The 22000-nt window shown below is 44.3% G+C and overlaps 1 long non-coding RNA gene across 9 annotated transcripts in view; it reads left to right on the plus strand.

The window, feature by feature from the left end:
• The window catches only part of LOC148135645 (uncharacterized), a 78614-nt gene that overhangs the window by 35834 nt on the left and 20780 nt on the right, over positions 1-22000 (plus strand). For 2 of the 9 annotated variants that reach the window (XR_015755318.1, XR_015755322.1), the window contains 2 exons: positions 2460-2566; positions 8198-16346. This is a non-coding gene — a long non-coding RNA (uncharacterized LOC148135645). Of the gene's footprint in view, positions 1-2459; positions 2567-8197; positions 16347-18017; positions 18116-22000 lie in introns of those variants that run through there. The other 7 variants (XR_015755316.1, XR_015755319.1, XR_015755320.1 and 4 more) reach the window with 7 other exon arrangements.

The raw sequence follows: 22000 nt of genomic DNA on the forward strand, positions 1-22000 counted from the left end.
TTAAAAGGCATTTGATTGGGTACATAAAGAGAAAGGTTTTAGAGGCTTAAGGGTGAACTGCTGGCAAATGGGACTCCATTAACGCTCTCCGTTATTGGTCAATGCATTGAATACAGAAGCTGGGATGTCATATTGTGGCTGAACAGGACGTTGATTAAGCACCTTCTGGAATTCTGTTTTCAGTTTGAATTTCCCTGTTCTGGGAAGGATGTTGTGAAACTTGGCATGATTTGGGCAACAGGGGGAGGCTGAATAGGCTGTGGTTATTTTCTCTGCAGAGTCAAAGACTGAGAGGTGACTTCTGAGAGATTTATAAAATCACGAGGGGCGTTGATAAGCTGAGCAGCTGGTGTCCTTTTTCCTCAGGCTAGGTGGATCCAAAACTAGAGCACGTGGGTTTAAGTTGAGAGGGCAAAGATTGAAAAGGGATCTAAGTGGCAATGTTTTCAAGCTGAGTGCGGTGTGTGTATGGGAGGAGCTACCAGATGAAGTAGTGGAGGCTGATAAAATCACAACATTTAAAAGGCTTCCAATTGGGTGCATGAATTGGAAGGGTTTTGATGGATGCAGGCCAATAGATGGTAAATGGGAATCCATTAGTTTAGGATTCCTCGTTGGCATGGACAAATTGGACCAAAGGTCTGTTTCTTTGATTTAATAAATTAAGATGCATTCCTCTATTTTGTGGAGAGCTGGGTGAAGCACAGGTAATTATCCTGGGAGCTGAGAAGGTGAAGCAGTGATTTTGATCTGGTACAGATTTGGTTCCAAGGTTTTGAATTTGTAGAGAGAGAGAGAGGAATTGTTAACGATGTCACAATTTTTAGTAACTACTTTCAAGTAATTGGTAAATAATACAAGGTGATAATGTGAACACTATTTTACTCAGTAAGTTCTGAGCATCTGGAACAGTCTGAACGATAGATTCAGCAGGTTTTCTGAAACAGACTTGGAATTTTACTTAAGGAAAGATTTGGGGGGCTATGGGCACATGGGAGGGAACTTGGGACAGATTTGCAGCATCTCCAGTGGGAGAGAGTACAGCCCCAATGGGCTGAATAGCCCCCGGCCCCAGTGCTCTGTGATACTGCCCCATTCACTGTGAATGATGAAGCTCATCCCAGGGCAGAGAGAGGGATGAGCCCTCCACACTCATCACAATAGGGCCCTGTTGATTGATGGCAGCTCCAGACCAATGGGAGGAGAGTCTGTGTGGTCCTGCAGCCAATGGGATTGAATGAGGGGTGTGGCCAGCAAGACAACACCAGTCCATGAGCTGTGTGGGTGCAGTGTCACTGTTTGGGGTTGGGAGAGACAGCAGACTCTGGGACAGAGGCTGTTGGAGCTGAATTACAAACGCCCAGTAAATTAGAACCAAAAGTACTGCGGAAGATAAAAATCAGAAACAACAACCACGAGGTTCTGGAAAAGCTCAGCAGGTCTGGCAGTATCTGTGAAGAGAAATCAGAGTTAAAGTTTATGATCCAGTGTCCCTTCCACAGAACAGATGTTACTCTGAAAAAAAAGTCAGTTTATGTGCAGATAGTGTGGGGGGAGGATAAAAGGAGTAAAGGATAGGTGGGGATAGAGTGAGAGGAACAGTTGGATAAAGGATAACGATCTGGCTGGGGGAGGGTGACTAGTTGTTAATGGAGACTGTTAGTGACTAACCATAGGTAGTGTATAATGGCAGGCTGTGAGAACAAGGACTGGTGTGTGGGGTAGGGGACTGTGACATGAGGTTGTTAACCTATGGTTAGCCACTAACTGTCTCCATTGTAAGCTGTTGCCCACCTATATCACTCCACGATTGGAACCGACGAGGACACAAACCTTTGAAATATCCTCCCGAACCCCCTCTGTCCGCCTTAAAGATGTATCTAAAAATCATTCTCTTGAATCAATGTTTCCAGCATTCGTGAAGCATTTTAGGAGATTTGTCAAAGTGAAAGGCTCCATACAAGGCAGGTAGTTGTTGTTATTGTCTGACATCAGGAGAAACAGGGATGAGCCCTGTCTCTCTCTCTCATACCTGATGAACAGCAGTAAAAGCAGGAAGCACTGAGCATGCTCCAGCACACAATGTGCCTCGGATAATTGATGTCAGCGCATGACCAATAAGAGTGGGGGAACGGGGGCTCGAAGTGCTAGTTTGTCCTTCAACCAATCGGAGTGAATGAGGGGCGGGACAATACTCAACCATGTGATAAACTTCACTGACAGCATAGTGTTGTTGTGGCCAAGGCATTGGTAACGTGTGAAGGTGAAGGGTAGGGGAAAGGAAGGACATATTGACCAGGAAGAGGAGGAAATTTTCATGGTATGGGATGAGAGGTTTTATAGAACTTAGTGCACATGGTAAAACACAAATTTCAAAATCCAAATTCTGCACCATTTCCCCTCCCTATAATGCATTTTGCAATCCCTGAAATATCAACTGTGTGTTTCTCCCTCCACAGATACCATTGATCGGTGCTAAAGCCCCTTTGCCTGGGGGGAAGGTGATGTTTGACTTCGTTGTACAGCTGCAATTCGTGTGGTGAAGGTGCTCCCACAATTTGGTTGGGTAAGAGCTGTTATAGATTATTCACTCAGCGACAGTGAAGGGTTGACAATGTATGTGCAAATCAACAACAGTTTGTTTTTTTTATCATGTTTATAATTCCACAGAAATACTATTGAGAACTTCTGACATAAGGCCAAGATGGGGATATTAGGTCAGGTGATCAACAGTATTGCCAAACAAACTGGTTTTCAGGAATACCTTAAAGGAGGAAAGCAGGTCTGAGGACGTTCGGATGGGAATTCCAGACCGTGTTGCCTTGGCAACAGTAGAAACAGCCAGACAGGTGAAGCAATGAATAAACTCATCGTTGGGAGTCTGAAAGAAAATGAGTTGTCGGGGTCTCACAGGTTGTGTGGTGCAGGGAGACAGGGATGTTCACAGCCAGGAATTACATCATGGGTGAGAATTTTAAATTGTTGATTGTTAATAGGAGCCGTTTGATGGATCAACAAGTTTTGGTACAAGTGAACACTTGGGCAGTAGGATTTGAGATAATCTTGAGATTGCATGTAAGCTGAATGTGGGAGGCTGGCCAGGAGTGTGTTTGGATAATGAAGTCTGGAGATAACACAGGGATGGACGAGTATTTCAGTAAATGAGCTGAGGGTTGGGTGATGTCACTAATGTAGGAATAGTGCTTTTGGAGTTGGGCTGCTCCTCCTCCTCATCACTCCCCCTCACCAAATCACATATTTTTCCTTGTTATATCTGTCTGTCTTTTCTGGTTATGTCCTTCTCTCCCATTCTGCTACAAACTAATATTTGACCCCACCGTTGTTGCAAAAACCTACTCCATCCCGACTCTCCCTTTCCTTTCAGAATTCCTTGTATTTGGTGTCCCTCAAGGATCATTCCTTGGTCCCTCCTGTTTCTCACCTACATATTGCCAGGAGGTGACATTGTCCAAAAGCACCGTGTTAGGTTTCACATGTACACTGACAATGCCCAGCTCTCCCTCCCCATCATCCTTCTCCATTACTCAGTTATCAAACTGCTCATCACACTTCCACTACGTGATTGGCTGCAGTTTCCTTCAGTGGAACGTTGCAATGGTTAAACCCATTGTCTTCAGTTGCTATTACAAATTACTTTCCCTTAATGCAGAGCCCCTCCCTCTCCCTGGAAACTATCTGAGACAGAACCACACTCTTCACAACATTGCTCTCATATCTGACCCCAAGGTGACCTTCTGATCAGATATCTACACAATCACAAACACCAGGAATTTCAAACTCTTAAAATGTTGCTTATCTCCACCTCACCCCAGCTCCATTGTTACTGAAACCCCTGACCCATGTCAGTGTCACCTTAACTTGATGAATCCAAAGCAGAACCCGTGATTCCGCGACTATCCCAGAATCTGGTTCCAGACTCCCTCACGATGGGAAACATCCGCTCAGTATTTACGCTGTCAACTCCTTCAGAATCCTCCATGTTACAATGAGATTCCCTCTCATTCTTCCCAAATCCAGTGAGTAGAGTCTTCTTCAGCCTTTTCTTAAAAAGATGATCCCTGCAAACCAGGGTTCATCCCAGTCAATGTTGTGTGAAATGCCTCTGATGAAATAATGTATTTCCTTAAATAAAGGGACCAAAACCTCTGTCATTACTCCAGATGTGGTCTCACTCACACTTTGTACAGTTACTCTCAGGTATATACTCCAAACAGTCCCGTTAACCTTGCACAGATGCTGTTGGAAATGCTCAGCAGGTCATGCAACATCTGTGAAGAAAAATCAGTTAAAGTTTTGGGTCTGGTCACCCTTCCTCAGATACGTTAACTCTAATTTCTTTTCACAGATGCTGCTAGACCAGCTGAGCTTTTCCAGAAACTTTTGTTTCTCTTCCTGGTTTACAGCATCTTCAGTTGTTTCAGTTTTCATTTCCTTTAAACTTGCCATCTCTCCTCTAGAATTTGTCATTTCCACATTGGAAAAAAGATTCACATTTGTTTGGTCTCCCCTACCCTGGGAAAAAAGAAACCATGACTCGTCACCCTATCATTGCTGCTCATAATTTTATAAAGTTCGATAAAGCCACCTAACCTGTCCAGTGCTGCAGGGAAATAGCCTCAACCTATTCAGCCTCTCCCTACGGTTCAAATGTGCCAATACTGGTAAAAACCTTTCTGAACTCTTGCAAGTTTCCCAACATCTTTCCTATAGCAGGGAGACTGGAATTGAAAGCAGTATGGGGATTCCAAAAGTGGCCGAGCCAATAAACTATACAACCAAAACATGATCTCCCAACTTCTCTACTCAATGCACTGCCCAATAACAGCTAGCATACCAAACACCACCTTCACCGACCTGTCTACCTACAACCACACTTTCAAGGAACTATCCACCCACACTGCATGGTCTGTTTGTCTGTCAACACTTCACAAGAACTTGTCATTAAGAGGTTGAGTCCTATTCTGGTAACATCTTTCTGAAATCAGGGAGAACACAATTGAATGCAGTATTCTAAAACTGGCCTCATCAATGCCCTACTCAGCCACAACTTGACCTCCTAACCCCTATACTCAGTGATAGAATCCCCACAGTGTGGAAGCAGGCCTTTCAGCCCATGAGACCATACCAACCATCGGAACAGTATTCCACCCTAACTCTGTAACCTACCATTACCCAAAGCTAATCCAGCTAACCTGCATGTCTTTGGAATTGTGGTAGGAAATTAAGAGCACCCAGAGGAAGCCCACGCAGACACACGGGGAGAATGTGCAAACACCACACAGAGAGTGGAATCAAACCAGAGTCCACTTTTTGATCAGCACATTCCATTTAATGTTAGTGTCCCAAATGCCACGTTCGGTACCTGATCTCCCTGAAATTCCACTTTCCAAGAACTATACAGTTGCTCTGAACCCTTCAGAGGGAATTAAGGTGAGGAGGAGAAAACAGGAACAGGGTTGAGTTTTAGATGTATAACATAACTCTCCATCTTCCCCCTCTGTTCCCCCCGTCTCCCCCCGCACTGTATGCTCCCCGCGCCCCCCATCTCCCCCACTCTGTCCATTCCCCCTCTATGTCGGCCTGTTCCCCCCCCCCACGTCAGCCTGTCCCCACGCCCGACCCCCCACCCCCGTCGGCCTGTTCCCCCTGCCCCCTCTTCCCTCCCCGCTCCCTGGCCTGTTCCCCCTTTCTGTCAGCCGCAACACCCCGTTCCCCCTGTCTGTTCCCCTCCTCTCTAATCCCCACTTTCTGTCCACACCAATCTCTGTGCCGCCCCCTCTCTGTGCCGCCCCCTCTCTGTGCCGCCCCCTCTCTGTGCCGCCCCCTCTCTGTGCCGCCCCCTCTCTGTGCCGCCCCCTCTCTGTGCCGCCCCCTCTCTGTGCCGCCCCCTCTCTGTGCCGCCCCCCTCTCTGTGCCGCCCCCCTCTCTGTGCCGCCCCCCTCTCTGTGCCGCCCCCCTCTCTGTGCCGCCCCCCTCTCTGTGCCGCCCCCCTCTCTGTGCCGCCCCCCTCTCTGTGCCGCCCCCCTCTCTGTGCCGCCCCCCTCTCTGTGCCGCCGCCCCCCTCTCTCTGTCTCACCCCCCTCTGTCCCCCAGTCTCTCGGTCCACACACATCCTGTCTGCCTACCCTCCCTCCCAGTCCCTTAGTTCTGTACTCCCCCATTACAGGCAAATATCTTCTCTATTTACCGTATCCATGCCCAGCCTGATTTTCCTACAGTCCTCCCTTTTCATTGATATTTACTTTTGCTGAGCACTTCAAAAAATTGTCCGTCAACTTTCCCAAGGTGAAGACTTTGCTTCCAGTTTACATTAGCCAACTCCTGCCTCATCCTATTGTAGTCTCCTTTGTTTAAGCACAAGATCTTGGGATTGGATGTAGTCTTCCAGCTTTCCAGCTGTGTTCTAAGTTCAACCAGATTTATCAGAAGTCTTTTATCAGATTACGAGTTGAGGCGATGTTTCTTGGGCATTTTGCGTTTCATTGTCAAAAACCTTGGCTTTGTAGTAAAGTATAGGATAGATATTCATAACAGAGTATTCTGGACGGTGTGAATGTACTGCACAGTCGAAAACTATAAACCACTGTCTCCCCTCAGTTTAAAATTGCAAAATCATTATCTCCTATGTGCTTCCTCACAACATAAGTTTGGAATGCTAATCCACCTGACTATCCTGAATTTTTCAAAATCTACTTTGGTGAAGGTGGTGAGTTTTGGATTCAGCTTTCCAGTTATTACCATAAGAAGATAAGCACTGAGCACAGGAGAAGCAATGCAGCCCTTCGAACCAGCTCCACCATTTAATACCATGATGATTGAGCTCACCTCGGTCTCAGCTGGATTTTCCCACCTGTTGTCTCTCACCCTTCATCTCATTGCAAAATAAACATCTGCATCACTTCATTAAATCTGCTCATTGTCCTGGCAACCAGTGCATTTTGAATAGGGAATTCCACAGATTCACAACACATTGAGACAAGTTCATTCTTCTTCATGCGAATATAATAGAGTCACTATAGTGCAGAAACAGGATATTCATCTAACGAGTCCACACCAACCTATGATGAGCATCCCAATCAGACCCACCCTATCCCTGTAACCCTGCATTTCCCATGGCTAATGCCTGACCGGTACATAGATGGACACTGTGAGCAATTTAGTATAGACAATCCACCTAACCTACACATCTTTGGCCTGTGGGAGGAAGCTCGAGCATCCTAGGAAACCCACGCAGACATTACGAAAACGTGTAAACTCCACACAGTTGCCTCTGGCTGAAATAAAACCCGAGTCCCTGATGCTGTGAGGCAACAGTGCTAGCCACTGAGCTACATCTGCTTAAAATCTGCTACGCCTTATTAACCTCCCAACCCCACAATTGGCTGAATCTATGTTCCTTACATCAGAAATCAGGTTGTGGAAGCCGATGTCTCCGTAAAATCCAGTAACAGCCCGTGTCTGAATGGGGATCCTATTCACAACACCCTCCAGCCTTCACTTTTCATTCACTATCCAGAAACATGATTCCAGTGGCTTCATGGGGGCTACAACTCCCACAATCCCTGAGGCAGGAACAACGCAAACGCGGGGACACCCAGCGCTACACAAGTACAGAATATGGGCAGATTTTGGAGCATGTGCTTTGGGGTAATTAGCGGAAAGCATTTGACATTGTGATTGGCTGGAGGAGGAACATATCAGCTTGTAGTATTGACGGGTTGGGGGGGGTTAAAGTGTCACCACACCCACATGGGCCCAAGTTCCATCCCCAATGTGTCATAATGCTGGGAATCGACCAATGGGAAACAAGGAAAGATCTCACTCGTTCTCCCAGACTGAAATTTCCTCTTCTGTCCAGGATCTGCCACCTCCCTTTCTATTTCATTTTGATTTATTCTCGTGTAATATTATTGACTTTCAGCAACTGAAGGGAAATGGAGTAAACCCAGAAAGGGTGCAGAGTCTAACCAGGACAGGAAGGGGTGGCATGGATCCGTTTACCAGTAACTCCATGAGAATGGGGGCGGGTAAATTAGGGACAGCAGAGGAAGAGTGGTGGGAGAGAGTAAGTGGGCTGGAGCGTTATAGCTTTGGCATAAGAAAGGGAAAAAGCTATTCCAGAGAAGCTAGAATTGTCTGCTCTGAATTTCTAATCTGTACATATTCGTTTATACAGGCTGCTAGATGGTGAAGATTTGCAGACTGAAATCTCAAACTCGTGCACATCGTGATTAAGTTAACCAGCATTTGAAGAACCGAAGATAGAGAATAACTTGGCCAAAATCCTGCAACACTCTCCCTCTCAGCATTGTCGGTCTATCTGCAACAAATTGACTGCGAATGGTTCAAGACAGCAGCTCACTACCATCTTCACAAGGGTAACTATAGACGGGGAATAATTGCTGGCTAAGTCAGTGATGCCCATATCCTGGAAACGGTTTCTATCTTTAGTTGCTGAAACCCCGTTGATGTTACTGCAGAATGATGAGGGACGCTGAGTGCGTCCTCCAGGAGGCAGAACCATCACATTACCCGTGCCTACACCTACACAATAATACAGCAACACCACTGGAACAAAAGGCAGTGAAGCCAAAGGAGGACGTAGATATAGTTCTTCGCGATAAAGTCATAAAAAGGGATTGGAACACAGCAGGAACAGGAGACTGAGTTGGATGGTCAGCTATTTTCCATTGAGTGGTGGAGCAGGATTGAAAGGCTGAATGGCTTCCTGCTGTAATCTCCCAGGTATGTATATAGCCATGAAGACCGGCTAGGAAGAAGTAGGCAGGGACTCTCCAGGAGATTGCACCTCCACATCAGTTTTCATTGAGGGATGGTTTGATGGATTTTATTTAACATTTGTCTTTAACAAATAGTTTGTGAATTTAGTTTTAAATCATTGTAGCTATATATTCCACAATAAATAAAACTAAAAGAAAAGAAATGAAACTATCTGAATATAATAAGTTTTTAAAATTTTAAATGCCCTGTAAAACAAATCCTGTCTACTCCCGGACACCATCATAGAACATAGAACAATACAGCACAGAAAAGGCCCTTCGGCCCATGATGTTGTGCCGAACTTCTAACCTAGATTAAGTACCCATCCATGTACCTATCCAAATGCCGCTTAAAGGTCGCCAATGATTCTGACTCTACCACTCCCACGGGCAGCGCATTCCATGACCCTACCACTCTCTGGGTAAAGAACCCACCCCTGACATCTCCCCTATACCTTTCACCACTCACCTTAAATTTATGTCCCCTTGTAACACTCTGTTGTACCCGGGGAAAAAGTTTCTGACTGTCTACTCTATCTATTCCTCTGATCATCTTATAAACCTCTATCAAGTCACCCCTCATCCTTCGCCGTTCCAACTAGAAAAGGCCGAGAATTCTCAACCTATCCTCATATGACTTCCTCTCCATTCCAGGCAACATCCTGGTAATTCTTCTCTGCACCCTCTCCAAAGCTTCCACATCTTTCCTAAAGTGAGGCGACCAGAACTGCACACAGTACTCCAACTGTGGCCTAACCAAAGTCCTGTACAGCTGCAACATCACTTCACGACTCTTGAATTCACTCCCTCTGCTAATGAACGATAATACTCCATAGGCATTCTTACAAACTCTATCCACCTGAGTGGCAACCTTCAAAGATCTATGTACATAGACCCCAAGATCCCTCTGTTCCTCCACCTGACTAGGAACCTTACCAATAACCCTGTATTCCGCATTCTTATTTGTTCTTCCAAAATGGACAACCTCACACTTGGCAGGGTTGAACTCCATCTGCCACTCCTCAGCCCAGCTCTGCATCATATCTAAGTCCCTCTGCAGCCGACAACAGCCCTCCTCACTGTCCACAACTCCACCTATCTTCGTATCATCTGCAAATTTACTGACCCACCCTTCGACTCCCTCATCTAAGTCATTAATAAAAATTACAAACAGCAGAGGACCCAGAACTGATCCCTGCGGAACTCCACTTGTAACTGGGCTCCAGGCTGAATATTTACCATCTACCACCACTCTCTGCCTTCGACCGGTTAGCCAGTTTTCTATCCAATTGGCCAAATTTCCCTCTATCCCATGCCTCCTGACTTTCCGCATAAGCCTACCATGGGGAACCTTATCAAATGCCTTACTAAAATCCATGTACTTTCCAGTTACTCAAGCTCCAGGGAAATATTCCCTCCCTGTCTGCACCTTTGGTTTGATTTAACTGATTTTCAGTTCTCATTCTGTGAGCTGTGAAGAGTTCTTTATTCCCCATTTCTCCTACCCAGAAATGTTATCACACACAGCTGAGCAACCTTCCCACCATCAAATTCATCATTACACCATTTTGGTTCACATATAATCACCAGCAGTAAACCACTCATGTAACCAATTGAATATTTATAAACAACGCCCCTTACAGGTAAAACAAACCATTACAAATGACAAATTGGGAAGGGACTAAATCAAATTGGAGTTGTGCGGAGGGGCCAGTGGTGGAGATAAAGCACTATATCCCCTATTGTGCCCATCTCTATCTTAAGGCATCGGGAGAATTGATACACACTACATGCACCTTCTCCATGGACACACTGTTGTGTCGCCTTTATCTTCAATCATAGAATAAAATCCCGACCGTGTGGAAGGAGAGCATTGGCCCATCAAACCCCACCAACCATCCAAAGAGCATCCCATCTGGAGAACGCCATCACTGTAACACTGCATTTCCCATGGCTGATCCACCAAGTCTGCACAATCCTAGACACTGTGGACAATTTAGCACAACTGATCCACCTAACCCGCAAATCTTTGGACTGTGGGAGGAAACCAGAGCACCTGGAGTGGACCCACACTATTCTGGGGAGAATGTGCAAACTCCACACAGGCTGTTGACCAAGGCTGGACTCCAACCTTGTTCCTGGTCTGTGAAGCAGCAGTGCTATAGAGCAATTTAAATCAAAACAGATGACGCCTGCTCTATTGCTGTTTGTGGAGACTTATTGCCCAGAGAGACATCCTGAGATTCAGAAAGAGACAATATAAATTCAGTCAACTCCAGCCGAGTTAATGTGATTAACAACAACATCGATACTCCAACAGTGCACTCAGACCTCGTACCTACTCTATCATTTACGATTTGTAACCCATGGGAAGTTTGTTGCCAGCTTCGATGACAGCCATAATGCTCTGACCACTTTGACAGAGCCACTGCAAGTCAGTTGTAATAGTTATCAATATATTGTATCTAAACAGGATGCCCCACAACAGGAAGTGCTCTGACACTCAATGCCCGTAAGTCAAGGTTATTTTCCTAAAACCACTCACGTCTGCCAATACCATTGAAGATATTTTATACAGTACCCTTTCATTCTCAATTGTCAGTTCCAGTCCGTGAAGCAGCCAGTAACCTGTACCAGTGAATTGAATTCTAACAGCAGCATTGCTCTGGCAGGAGAGATTGAGGAGCTTGAAGCTATATTCTCTGGACTATCTAAACATGAAACACTTCAAATGAACAAAACTCTTCTTCAACAGCTCGATAGGATAGGTACAGGAAGGATGTGCTCCGAGGCTGGAGGGCCTGGAATAAAATCAGCACTAACCCGATGTTGCGCCAACCTGTGGAATCAACCTGAAGCCCATCTCACCCACACAACTCCATTACCATCCATATGTCGAACCAATGACTATGTAAATGTCTTTAAAGTTGGCGAGTCTACAAATATTGCAGGTAGTGCATTCCACACCCCTACTACTGTGCCAGCGTGGTTGGCACTGCTGCCTCACAGCGCCAGAGTCCCGGGTTCAATTCCCGCCTCGGACAACTGTCTCTGTGGAGTTTTCACATTCTCCCCGTTCTGCGTGGGTTTCCTCCGGGTGCTCCGGTTTCCTCCCACAGTCCAAAGATGTGCAGGTTAGATAAACTTGCCATGCTAAATTGTTCGTAGTGTTAGGTGAAAGGGTAAATGTAGGGGAATGGGCCTGAGTGAGTTGCTCTTGGAGGGTTGGTGTGGACTTGTTGGACCGAAGGGCCTGTTTCCACACTGTAAGTAATCTAGTCTAATCTAACTACGGTATTTTTCCCCAGCATTCCCTTTAGCTGCATAAATGTTTAAGTTTTATTTGCTGCTCTAATTCCACTCTCTTGATCACTCCCATTTTTAACTGCTGTAAGGTTGATGACTGTTCAAAAGTATAAAATTTAATTTAATCCATCCCAAAGCCTCTCACTTGTGTTCACCGAGACACTCATTCAATCTGACCTCTTTACAAACCCTGCCCTGATATTTCCTTAGATGGCTTAGAATGAAATATTCACAGAATTGTTACTGCACAAAAGGAGGCTGATTGTCTGATCAGCTCTCCAAAGGATCACCTCACTGAATGCTATTCTTCTGCCTTTACCCCATAAACCTTCCCATTCGTCCCCTTCCAATAACACCGGCAAGTTCACAACTAACCACAGTAATTGGATTTGTTTTGTTTGTTCATGGGATCACGGCATCACTTGCTGGGGCAGCATTTGTCATCCATTCGAACTGCCCAGGAGATGGTTCAGGATCAACCACATTATTCAGGGTCTGGATTCACATGTCGCCTGCACCAGGTCAGAATTAATACAGTTTCCCAGACCCAGTGACATGAAGAGTTGTTTACTGGCCTATTATCATATTTCAGAAATAAAAATGAATAATGTTTGCAGTTGAATTAAAAGTGAAAGACCAAAATGGGTTTTATTCTGGTTGAGCACATCCTCCTGTTTTCTCAGTTGTTACTGACGTCTCCTTCCCCTCGCACCAGAACCTGTTCAGAGAGTGTTACAGAAAAGGCAGAATGGTCAGCTGCAGCTGGTCACCTGATCGGTCACTGGACCCAAAGGTTCACTCTCCACAGATGCTGCCAGACCTCCTGAAAATTATCAGCAATGTTTGGTTTTGTTTCTGATTTCCCAGCATTTGCAGTTGGTTAGTTTTTCAATATTCATCTTGTGTGTTGCAGAGGAGTTTATTGATGAGATTGGAGAGTTTTGGAAATTGCAAGTTAGGCCACAAATTAGCCATGATCTATTGAATAGCAGAGCAGGGTTGAAGGGCTGAACGGTCTCCTCCTGTTCCAATGAAAGTTATCCATCAGCAGCTTGTGGCAACATTTCCCCTCACGGTTCATTTCACCTCCATGTCTAACACACTGGTACTGACTGAGCAAACCTCCTGTGTTTGAATTAAACGTGTTCATGTTCAGTGGCTCCCTCTCCAGCCACCTGCGTTTAACTCTCATCATGGAATGCTGTCTCGTATCACTGCGGGCATGCCCACGAGGACTAATCCTGGAGTCTGTATCCCCTGGTATCCACAAACCCCGTTTATTTCCTCCTTCCTCTTTCATTCTGGCTATTGAACTGTCAGTTTCAATCCATTCTCCTGTCATGCTCTTCAACATGTCCATGTGGATGGACTATAGGCAGCTGGAATTTAATGAAGGGAAGTGGGGATTAGGCAGAAACATTAAGAGAGGTGACAGCAAAGAAAGCTCTCATGATAACAGCAGAGTTTCTCCGTGACCCAGTGAGTGGTGAGGCACCTGAGATTGCAGAGGGAGGGAGAGTCAATGAGGGATTTGGGAAAACACTGAGACAATGACCTATCCATCTGATTGTTAACTCAGACAGATAGGCAGAAAGAAAGATGCACATTTCGATAGCACCTTTGATAACCTGGGACAATGAAACATGGTTCAAATCCAATGATTTCAACCTCAAATCTCTGAAAACACAGACACAAAGCTTCCTACTTGTACCAGGTTGTCTCTCAGCCTCGTCTTTTCTTATGAAAAGAGTTTTAAGCTATTATGCCTTCCCTGGTGATTATGTCTTTTCTGTCAGATTTGTGACAGAACCTTTATTTTCCTCTTCCTGGTGAGTGATGCTAGTTGTAGAAACAGTTTCTGACTTGTGAAGGGTTTCACTTGGAGTATTTTTATTTACAAATGCATTCCCACCCTCACAAATAGTGTGAAAATGATGTAAAACTGAAGGAAAGGATTAAGTGAGCACCCAGAGAAACACAAAACGCAGCATGTGTACCTGAGCTGAATGAACCTGGCATGAGGAAAATGTGACAACAATCACAATTAGTTAGAATCACAGCATCCCTTAGGCACACAAACAGGCTATTCGGTCCATCGAGTCTGCAATGATCTGCTATCCCACCCTACCCCCATAACCCCACATTTACCATGGTTAACCCAACCCACCTAACCTACAAACTACAGGCCAAGTTAGCACCGCCAATCCATTAAACCTGCACATCTGTGGGAGGGTCTCAAATTACGTTTAAGTGCTCAGGATTGTGGATGAAGGATCAAAATACTTGACTCTGATGCAAATCCTCTGTTTTTTTTTTCAAAATAAAATCTAGGGGAAGCTGCAGAAAGAAAGATTTCCGATTATCTCATGAGGAAGAGAATTCAAAACTCGTGCCACTGACCCAGGGGGCGCAGTGAAGTCACAGAGATCTGGGAATCAGAAATGTAACAGGTTATGAGCAAGCTGGAGATGAGACAAGGACAAAAAGACAGTCTGTCACACGGGGGAAGGCAGGAGAGATTAAACAGCAGCAATAGTAATCCCTCAAGGCCACAGGGAATGGAGTTAGGGCTGGGAAAGAAACTAGGTAACAAGGTGTGCAACTGTAAAAGAAATACGTTATAAAAACAGATTATAACAACTTAGAGGGCAGAGTTCAAAGTCTGAAATTGTTGCACTCGTTGGTGAATACAGAAAGCTGTAAAGCCTGGGTCGTTCTATCGCAGCACACACATGCTGGATGCGCCACGTGGCCTCAATCTGTGCTGTAACTTTCTGATAAATTTATTCTGACATTTGGAATTCAGGTCGGATGATGTTCATAAATCCGCAAATTGGACTTGACTTTAATATTCTGGAGAAATGTAAAATAAATCACAATGATCCCATTCTGCAGACTTTGGTCCGCAGCCCTGCGTGGTCCAGCATTTCAGTTACATCCATGTCCTTTTGTTCTAATGTGATGCTGGTTACTGTCTCTGCCACCCCAACAGTGAGTTCCTGCTCCCCACCATCTCCGAGTGAAATGAATTCTTCCCTCCCCTTCTTTCTGAGAATTAGTTTCAATCTAAAACCTTCAGTTTCTGACCTCTGAGTTAATGAATAGCTCCTTCGTATCCACTTGATCTGGATTCCTCAGCATTTTATCACTTCAATTAAATCTCAGCTCATCCTCCTCGGAAATCATCCCCAGCCTATCCAACCTTTCCTCAGATGAGAAATTTTCCAATTGTAGAAACATTCTGATCAATCTCCTATGTAACCTCCCTGGTGTGATCACATCAACCCTGGAATAAGGAGATCAGAAGTGTGTGCAGTACTTTAACCGTGGTCAAATGAGTGTTCCTGACATTTCCCACGTCACCTCCGTGTTCTTGTGGTTATCGCTCACACAAGAAGTGTCCTGGTTTTCCCACATGGAACTGGATGTGCACTCCATGGGGCTGGGATTCCCTACCATGTGTTCATTTGTTCACTAATCCTAAATTAACTTCAGATTAAAACAAGATTATCAGCTACCCACCAATCAACTTCTTCCATTATACTCGTCACCTTACTTTATAAAAATATCTTTAAAATTATTACTATCTCAACACAACAGGCTTTAATTTGCTGATCAAGTATTCAGATGTCTCCACTGTTACAATCACTTGAAGATTATCTTTCCCTTCAGCTACATTTGGTGAATTGAACACTGATTGTAAATAAATGAATATCAAAAGGACTTGAGTTTTATGATAATTAATCCAGTCTGACATTCTTGTTGGTTAATATTTTGAAGAGAACTTGTCTTCAGAACTCCAGCTGTGCTCTGATTTCATTCACAACTGGATTTGGTTGGACTGCAGATCTTAAGTCTGTTCTGTTGTTTCCCGGATTGTGTTACTCTGTCTATCACTTGCTGCTTATGCTGTTTGGCACACAAGTAGTTCTCTTTGAGAACTTCATCAGGTTAACACCTCATTTTTAGGTATTCATGCTGTTGTGACTGACATGCCCTCCTGAATTCTCTCAGTTGAAGGAGGATTGATAATCTGGGTTGATGGTAAGAGGTAAATTGGGGGATATTCTTGGCCGTGATTCTATAAGTTTTGTTGGAGTACAATTCTACTGCTGTTGTTGGAAAGAAAGAGCTAAACTCTTACACTGTTGGCCCCATATACTACATGCAGTATCATGAACACTGATAGGCCAAGACATGAAATACGAGCAATACTGTACAATGAGCAGGATCACAACTGCAGTAAGGGGGGTTTAAGATCCAACTTGACATAGGACTAGGGAAAGAAGCAGCCGATCAGATTGTCTCATTCATAATCATAAAGAGACTCTATGAGATTATTGTACTGTTGGAGGTGAGGATGGAGGAGGTTGGGGAGATGGAGAGTCCTTCTACAAAAACTAATCTGCCTGAGAGTTGTGAGATAGAATTGATTGCCATGCATTTAACAGAAAGCTAATTGAAACTGGTTTTAACCCCAAAGGATAACAAGTATGATGGTGCTTCCTATCATCATCAGAAACAAACCCCAGAATACATGGTTCGGAGATGGACGTCAATAGCCAATCAACACCCAACTCCTGCAATCATTGAGTAAACGTATGTGTGATTACCCAGTTCTGATGAACCAGAAAATTGCTGTTCACTGAGCAGATGGACAGCGATGTGGGGAAGTATTGGCCGATTGGTATTGTCGCAAGACAGTTAATCTAAAACCCCAGATAGTGTTCTGAAGACCTGGGTTCAAAGCCTGCTGCAGCAGATCGGGGGATTTGAATTCAATAAAAAAAAACTTGTGAATTTAGAGTCTAATGATAACCATTAATCGATTGTCAGAAAAAAACCATCTGGTTCATTAATGCCCTTTCAGGTAGGAAGCTGCCATCCTTACCTGGTCTGGCCAACATTGTGACTTCAAACCGACAGCAATGTGGTTGACTCTTACCTACCCCCTGGGCAATTAGGGATAGGCAGTAAATGCTACAGGGCCAGCGACACCCTCATCCCGTGAATGAATAAAGGAAAATAAAAATCTGTACCCAGTGTGAATCTGTGCATGTTCAACAATGTTGTGAACATTTCCAAAGCTATGTGCACAATTTTGTGAGCTGCCAAAACCATTGTTCATTACTTGGCGTGAAAAAGAGAAAAAAATCATTGAACTGTGGCGTGGCGATCAGTAAATTGACGGGTGTCTCAGCAGGATGGATGCCATCCACACACACCCCACCCACACACACAGCAGGTGAACAGCTCCCCAGTTTGACTGGTTTGGCCAGTTTCCAGGTGGGATGGGTAAATAATTCCCTTCTGGCATTCCCCACATTTCCAGAGTCGGTCCCTAGTGTGGCTGCACTGGTGTTTTGCCATTTCAGATAAATGCTCGCAGACTGTTAAACACACCGTTAGCCTGCCCCCCCAACCCCCACAACACCCCCAAAGAACCCAGTATAAAACAGTAAACATTATCTCCTGCTGTGGATGGACAGCCTGTGTTGGTCTGAGTGGGAACACTGAGCAGATTTACCTAAATGACAACTTAATCGGCGACCAGAGCAAGTTAAGGAAGTCCAAATAAAATGCATTATAGCACAGAAAGTGGCCCATCAAATCCAAGCTGGCTCTCTGTAGCAGAATCCAATATTCTCATTCCCATACATACCCCATAATCTGCAAGTTTATTTCCCTCAGAACTGATCTAATTGTTTTTATCAATCATTGATCCTCTCTAATTGCACCATCATAATAGGCAACATGTTCTGCATTTTTCCAGCCAATACAGTCAACAGAAACACTTGCTCATCTCCCGCTGTCTCAAAACCTTACATCTGACCTTAACCCTTGTGCCATCACCTATCGAATACACATATTTTTGTCTGCTAAATCTAGGTTTGTTATTATCTTATACAGCTCTATCAAAAATATATCCAACTTCTTCACTTCAAAGAAAATCGCAATTTCTTCAAATCAATCCAGTGACTGCATTTTCTTCATCTGTGACCACTCCAGTAAGTATGTACGCCACAGTCTGAAGATCTCTCATATCCTTCATTGTTGAGGCCTATTTTGTTCCACAAATGGGCGGCACGGTGGTACAGCAGTTAGCACTGCTACCTCACAGCGCCAGAGACTCGGGTTCAATTCCCGCCTCAGGCGACTGACTGTGTAGAGTTTGCACATTCTCCCCGTGTCTGCGCGGGCCCCCTTTGGGTGCTCCGGTTTCCTCCCACAGTCACAAAGATGTGCAGGTCAGGTGAATTGGCCATGCTAAATTGCCCGTATTGTTAGGTAAGGCGTAAATGTAGCGGTATGGGTGGGTTGCACTTCGGCGGGTCGGTGTGGACATGTTGGGCCGAAGGTCCTGTTTCCACATTGTAAACTAATCTAATCTAAAAAATCCAGACGATGCAAGTTTTCTGCACAACAGCAGTAGCTTAATTATTGGACAGCCGGCGAGAGTTTCAAAGCATCTCTAAAGTAGCCAAGTGTCTACTTGTAGAAACTCTTCTTCACGAATCTCTGCCTTACCCACAGAGACAGTATATTTAATAGGAATTAAACAAAGCATAGCAGTCACATGGGCGATTGTCAACAGATAGTTTAAAGTAGGTAATTTTGACCTTACAAAGCTTGATGAATGACAATGTCCTGTGATAACGTGTGAATGGATTACAGAAATTGATTATCATGTTGTTCATGATTATGTGTTGATGGGAAGAGATTAAGGCAGAAGGGTTCTTCCTTCAGTAAATGGGGGATTCACTTACCTATGCTCATATGGAGGGGAAGTAAGATAATGGGAGTGGGAGGCAGTTTAGCAGGGTTGGGCACAGGGCTCTCAGTCTTGTCTGGAAATGGCAAATTCCTCTGTCTGGGGTTACAGGGAAATCCATACGTGTGGCTGTAAGAGGTTCTATTTTGAGATACTGTCAGCCTCCCCCCTTCTGAGGTGTTCTGTCTGTATTCTAAGAGTACAGGCCTTCAGCTGATGAAATAAGGCCTTTGGCAGGGGACTGTTTAACCCTTGAGTCCCCATGCTGTCTTGAAAGAGAAGCAAAAGGTATGGAACTGGTCCCTCTATGGTATTTTAACTTCCTCATTCTGACCAGGAATCTGTTTTTCAGAATTGAATGCAATGATTGACTGTGACCTAACTAGAGCTTTGTCAAGTGTCAGCATCTTTTCCGTGAGTTTGTTATCATTCCCCCATTAATGAAGCCCAGCATTACATTTGTTTTACTCAAAACACTTTTTGTTTTCTCTCCTTTACTGATTTATACACATTGTTCCCCATTCCTGATGTCCTGCTATCTGTGTCTGTGCCACTCAAATATATGTTCCCTTTCTATATTGCATCTCTCAAAATGCATCAACTTACTGTGTGTTCTAAAGAAGAGACATATTCCACTCAACATATTATTTCTCACTCCACACATTCTACCTCCTGGAAAACAGAACAGGACAGCACCGGAATAATCGGCCCACCATGTTTGAGTGGACCATGATGCTATACCAAACTAATTCCACCTGCCTGGACATGATCCATATCACTGCCAATCCCTTACTGCTTATGTGACTGCCCAAATGCCTCTTAAGCATTGTGATTGTTTCTGCTTTTACTACCTCCCAGGAGAGTACATTCTCGTCATCTACCACCTTTTGCGTAAGAAACTTGCCTGACATAATTCTCTTTAAACATTCACATGTTGTTGGAAATGCTCAGCAGGTCTTGCAGCATCTGAGAAAATACAAATCTGTTAATGTTTCGGGTCCTGCATCAGAAACGTGAACTCTGATTTCTCTTCACAGATGCTTCCAGACTTGTTGAGCATTTCCAGAAACCTCTGTTTTTGTTTCTGATTGACAGCATCTGTTGTTCTCTCGGTTTTTATTTTCTTTAAATTTCCCCCGTCCCCTGAAATCTATGGCCTCTAAAATTTGTCATTTCTACCTGGGAAAATAAATCAGATTATAGAACATAGAACGTAGAACAATACAGTGCAGAACAGGCCCTTCGGCCCTCAATATTGCGCCGACCTGTGAAATTTTCTCAACTCGTCCCCTTACACTATCCTAAAATCATCCATGAGCTTATCTAAGGATTGTTTAAAACTCCCTAATGTGGCTGAGTTGACTACCTTAACTGGTAGGGCATTCCACACACTTACCACTCTCTCTGTGTAAAGAATTTGCCTCTGACATCTGTCTTAAATCTATCACCCCTCAATTTGTAGTTGTGCCCTCTCGTACAAGCTGTCGTCATCATCCTAAGAAAAAGATTTTCACTGTCTACCATATCTAATCCTCTGATCATCGTGTATGTCTCTATCAAATCCCCCCTTAGCCGTTTTCTTTCCAATGAGAACAGATCCAAGTCTCTCAGCCTATCCTCATAAGACCTTCCCTCCACACCAGGCACCATCCCGATAAATCTCCTCTGCACATTTTCCAATGCTTCCACATCCTTTTTGTAATGGGGCGACCAGAACTGTACACAATATTAAAACTGTGGCCGCACCAGCATTTTGTATAGTTGCAGCATGATATTGCGGTTCTAGAACTCAATCTCTCTACCAATGAAACCTAACACGCCGTATGCCGCTTTAACAGCACTATCCATCTGGGTGGCAACTTTCAGGGATCTATGTACATGGACTCCAACATCCCTCTGCACACCCGCACTACCAAGAATCTTTCCATTGACCCAGTACTCTGCCTTCCTGTTGTTCTTCCCAAAGTGCATCACCTCACATTTAGCTGCATTGAACTCCACTTGCACCTCTCAGCCCAATTCTACAGTTTATCTAAATCACCCTGCAACCCGTAACACTCTTCCAAACTGTCTACTACTCCAGAGACTTTAGTGTCATCTGCAAATTTACTAATCCATCCACCTATGCCTGCGTCTAAGTCATTTATCAAAATGACAAACAGCAGTGGTTCCAAAACAGATCTTTGTGGAACACCACAAGTAACTGGGCTCCAGATTGAATATTTTCCATCTACCACCATTCGCTGCCTTCTTTCAGAAATTTCTCATCCATACTGTTAAATCACCCTCAACTCCGTGTCTCTGCATTTTCTCCATCGGCCTACCATGTCGAACCTTATCAAAGGCTTTACTGAAGTCCATGTATACCAAGTCAATTGCCCTAGTCTCATCTAGATGCTTGGTCACCTTCTCAAAAAACTCAATGAGGTTTGTGAAACACGACCTGCCCTTGACGAAACTATGTTGACTATCTATAATCAAATTGTTGCTTGTTGATGATTACCTCTTATAATCCTTTCCATAACCTTTCCTACAATAGAAATAAGGCTCACTGGTCCATAATAACCTGGGTCATCTCTGCTGCCCTTCTTGAACAAGGGCACAACTTTTTGAATCCTCCAGTCCTTGAGAACTAAACCCATAGACAATGGTGACTCAAATATTAAAGCCAAAGTCTCAGCTATCTCCTCCCTAGCTTCCCAAAGAATCCACGGATAAACCCCATCTGGCCTGAGGGCTTGTCTACTTTGACTCCTTCTAGAATTGATAACACCTGTGCGTAACTAACCTCAATCATTTCTAATCTAATATCTCGTACCACATTTTTATCCTCTACATTATTCTCCTTTTCCTGTGTAAACACCGATGAGAAATCTTCATTTAGCACTTCTGCGCTCTCTGCAGGGTCCACACTCAACTTCCCACTTCTGTCTTTGATTAGCCCTATTCCTACCTTAATCATCCTTTTATTCTTCACATACCTACAGAAAGTTTCAGGGTTATCCTTTATTCTGTTTGCTAAAGACTGTTCGTGTCCTCCCTTTGTTTTTCGTAACTGTCTTTTTAAATCCTTCCTAGCTGATCTATAACTCTCTATTGCTTCAGCTGTACCATTTTGCCT

This window comes from Chiloscyllium plagiosum, unplaced genomic scaffold, assembly GCF_037043375.1.
Source record: "Chiloscyllium plagiosum isolate Xiang-an unplaced genomic scaffold, Cpla_swu_hap1 HiC_scaffold_49, whole genome shotgun sequence".
Lineage (NCBI taxonomy): Eukaryota > Metazoa > Chordata > Chondrichthyes > Orectolobiformes > Hemiscylliidae > Chiloscyllium > Chiloscyllium plagiosum.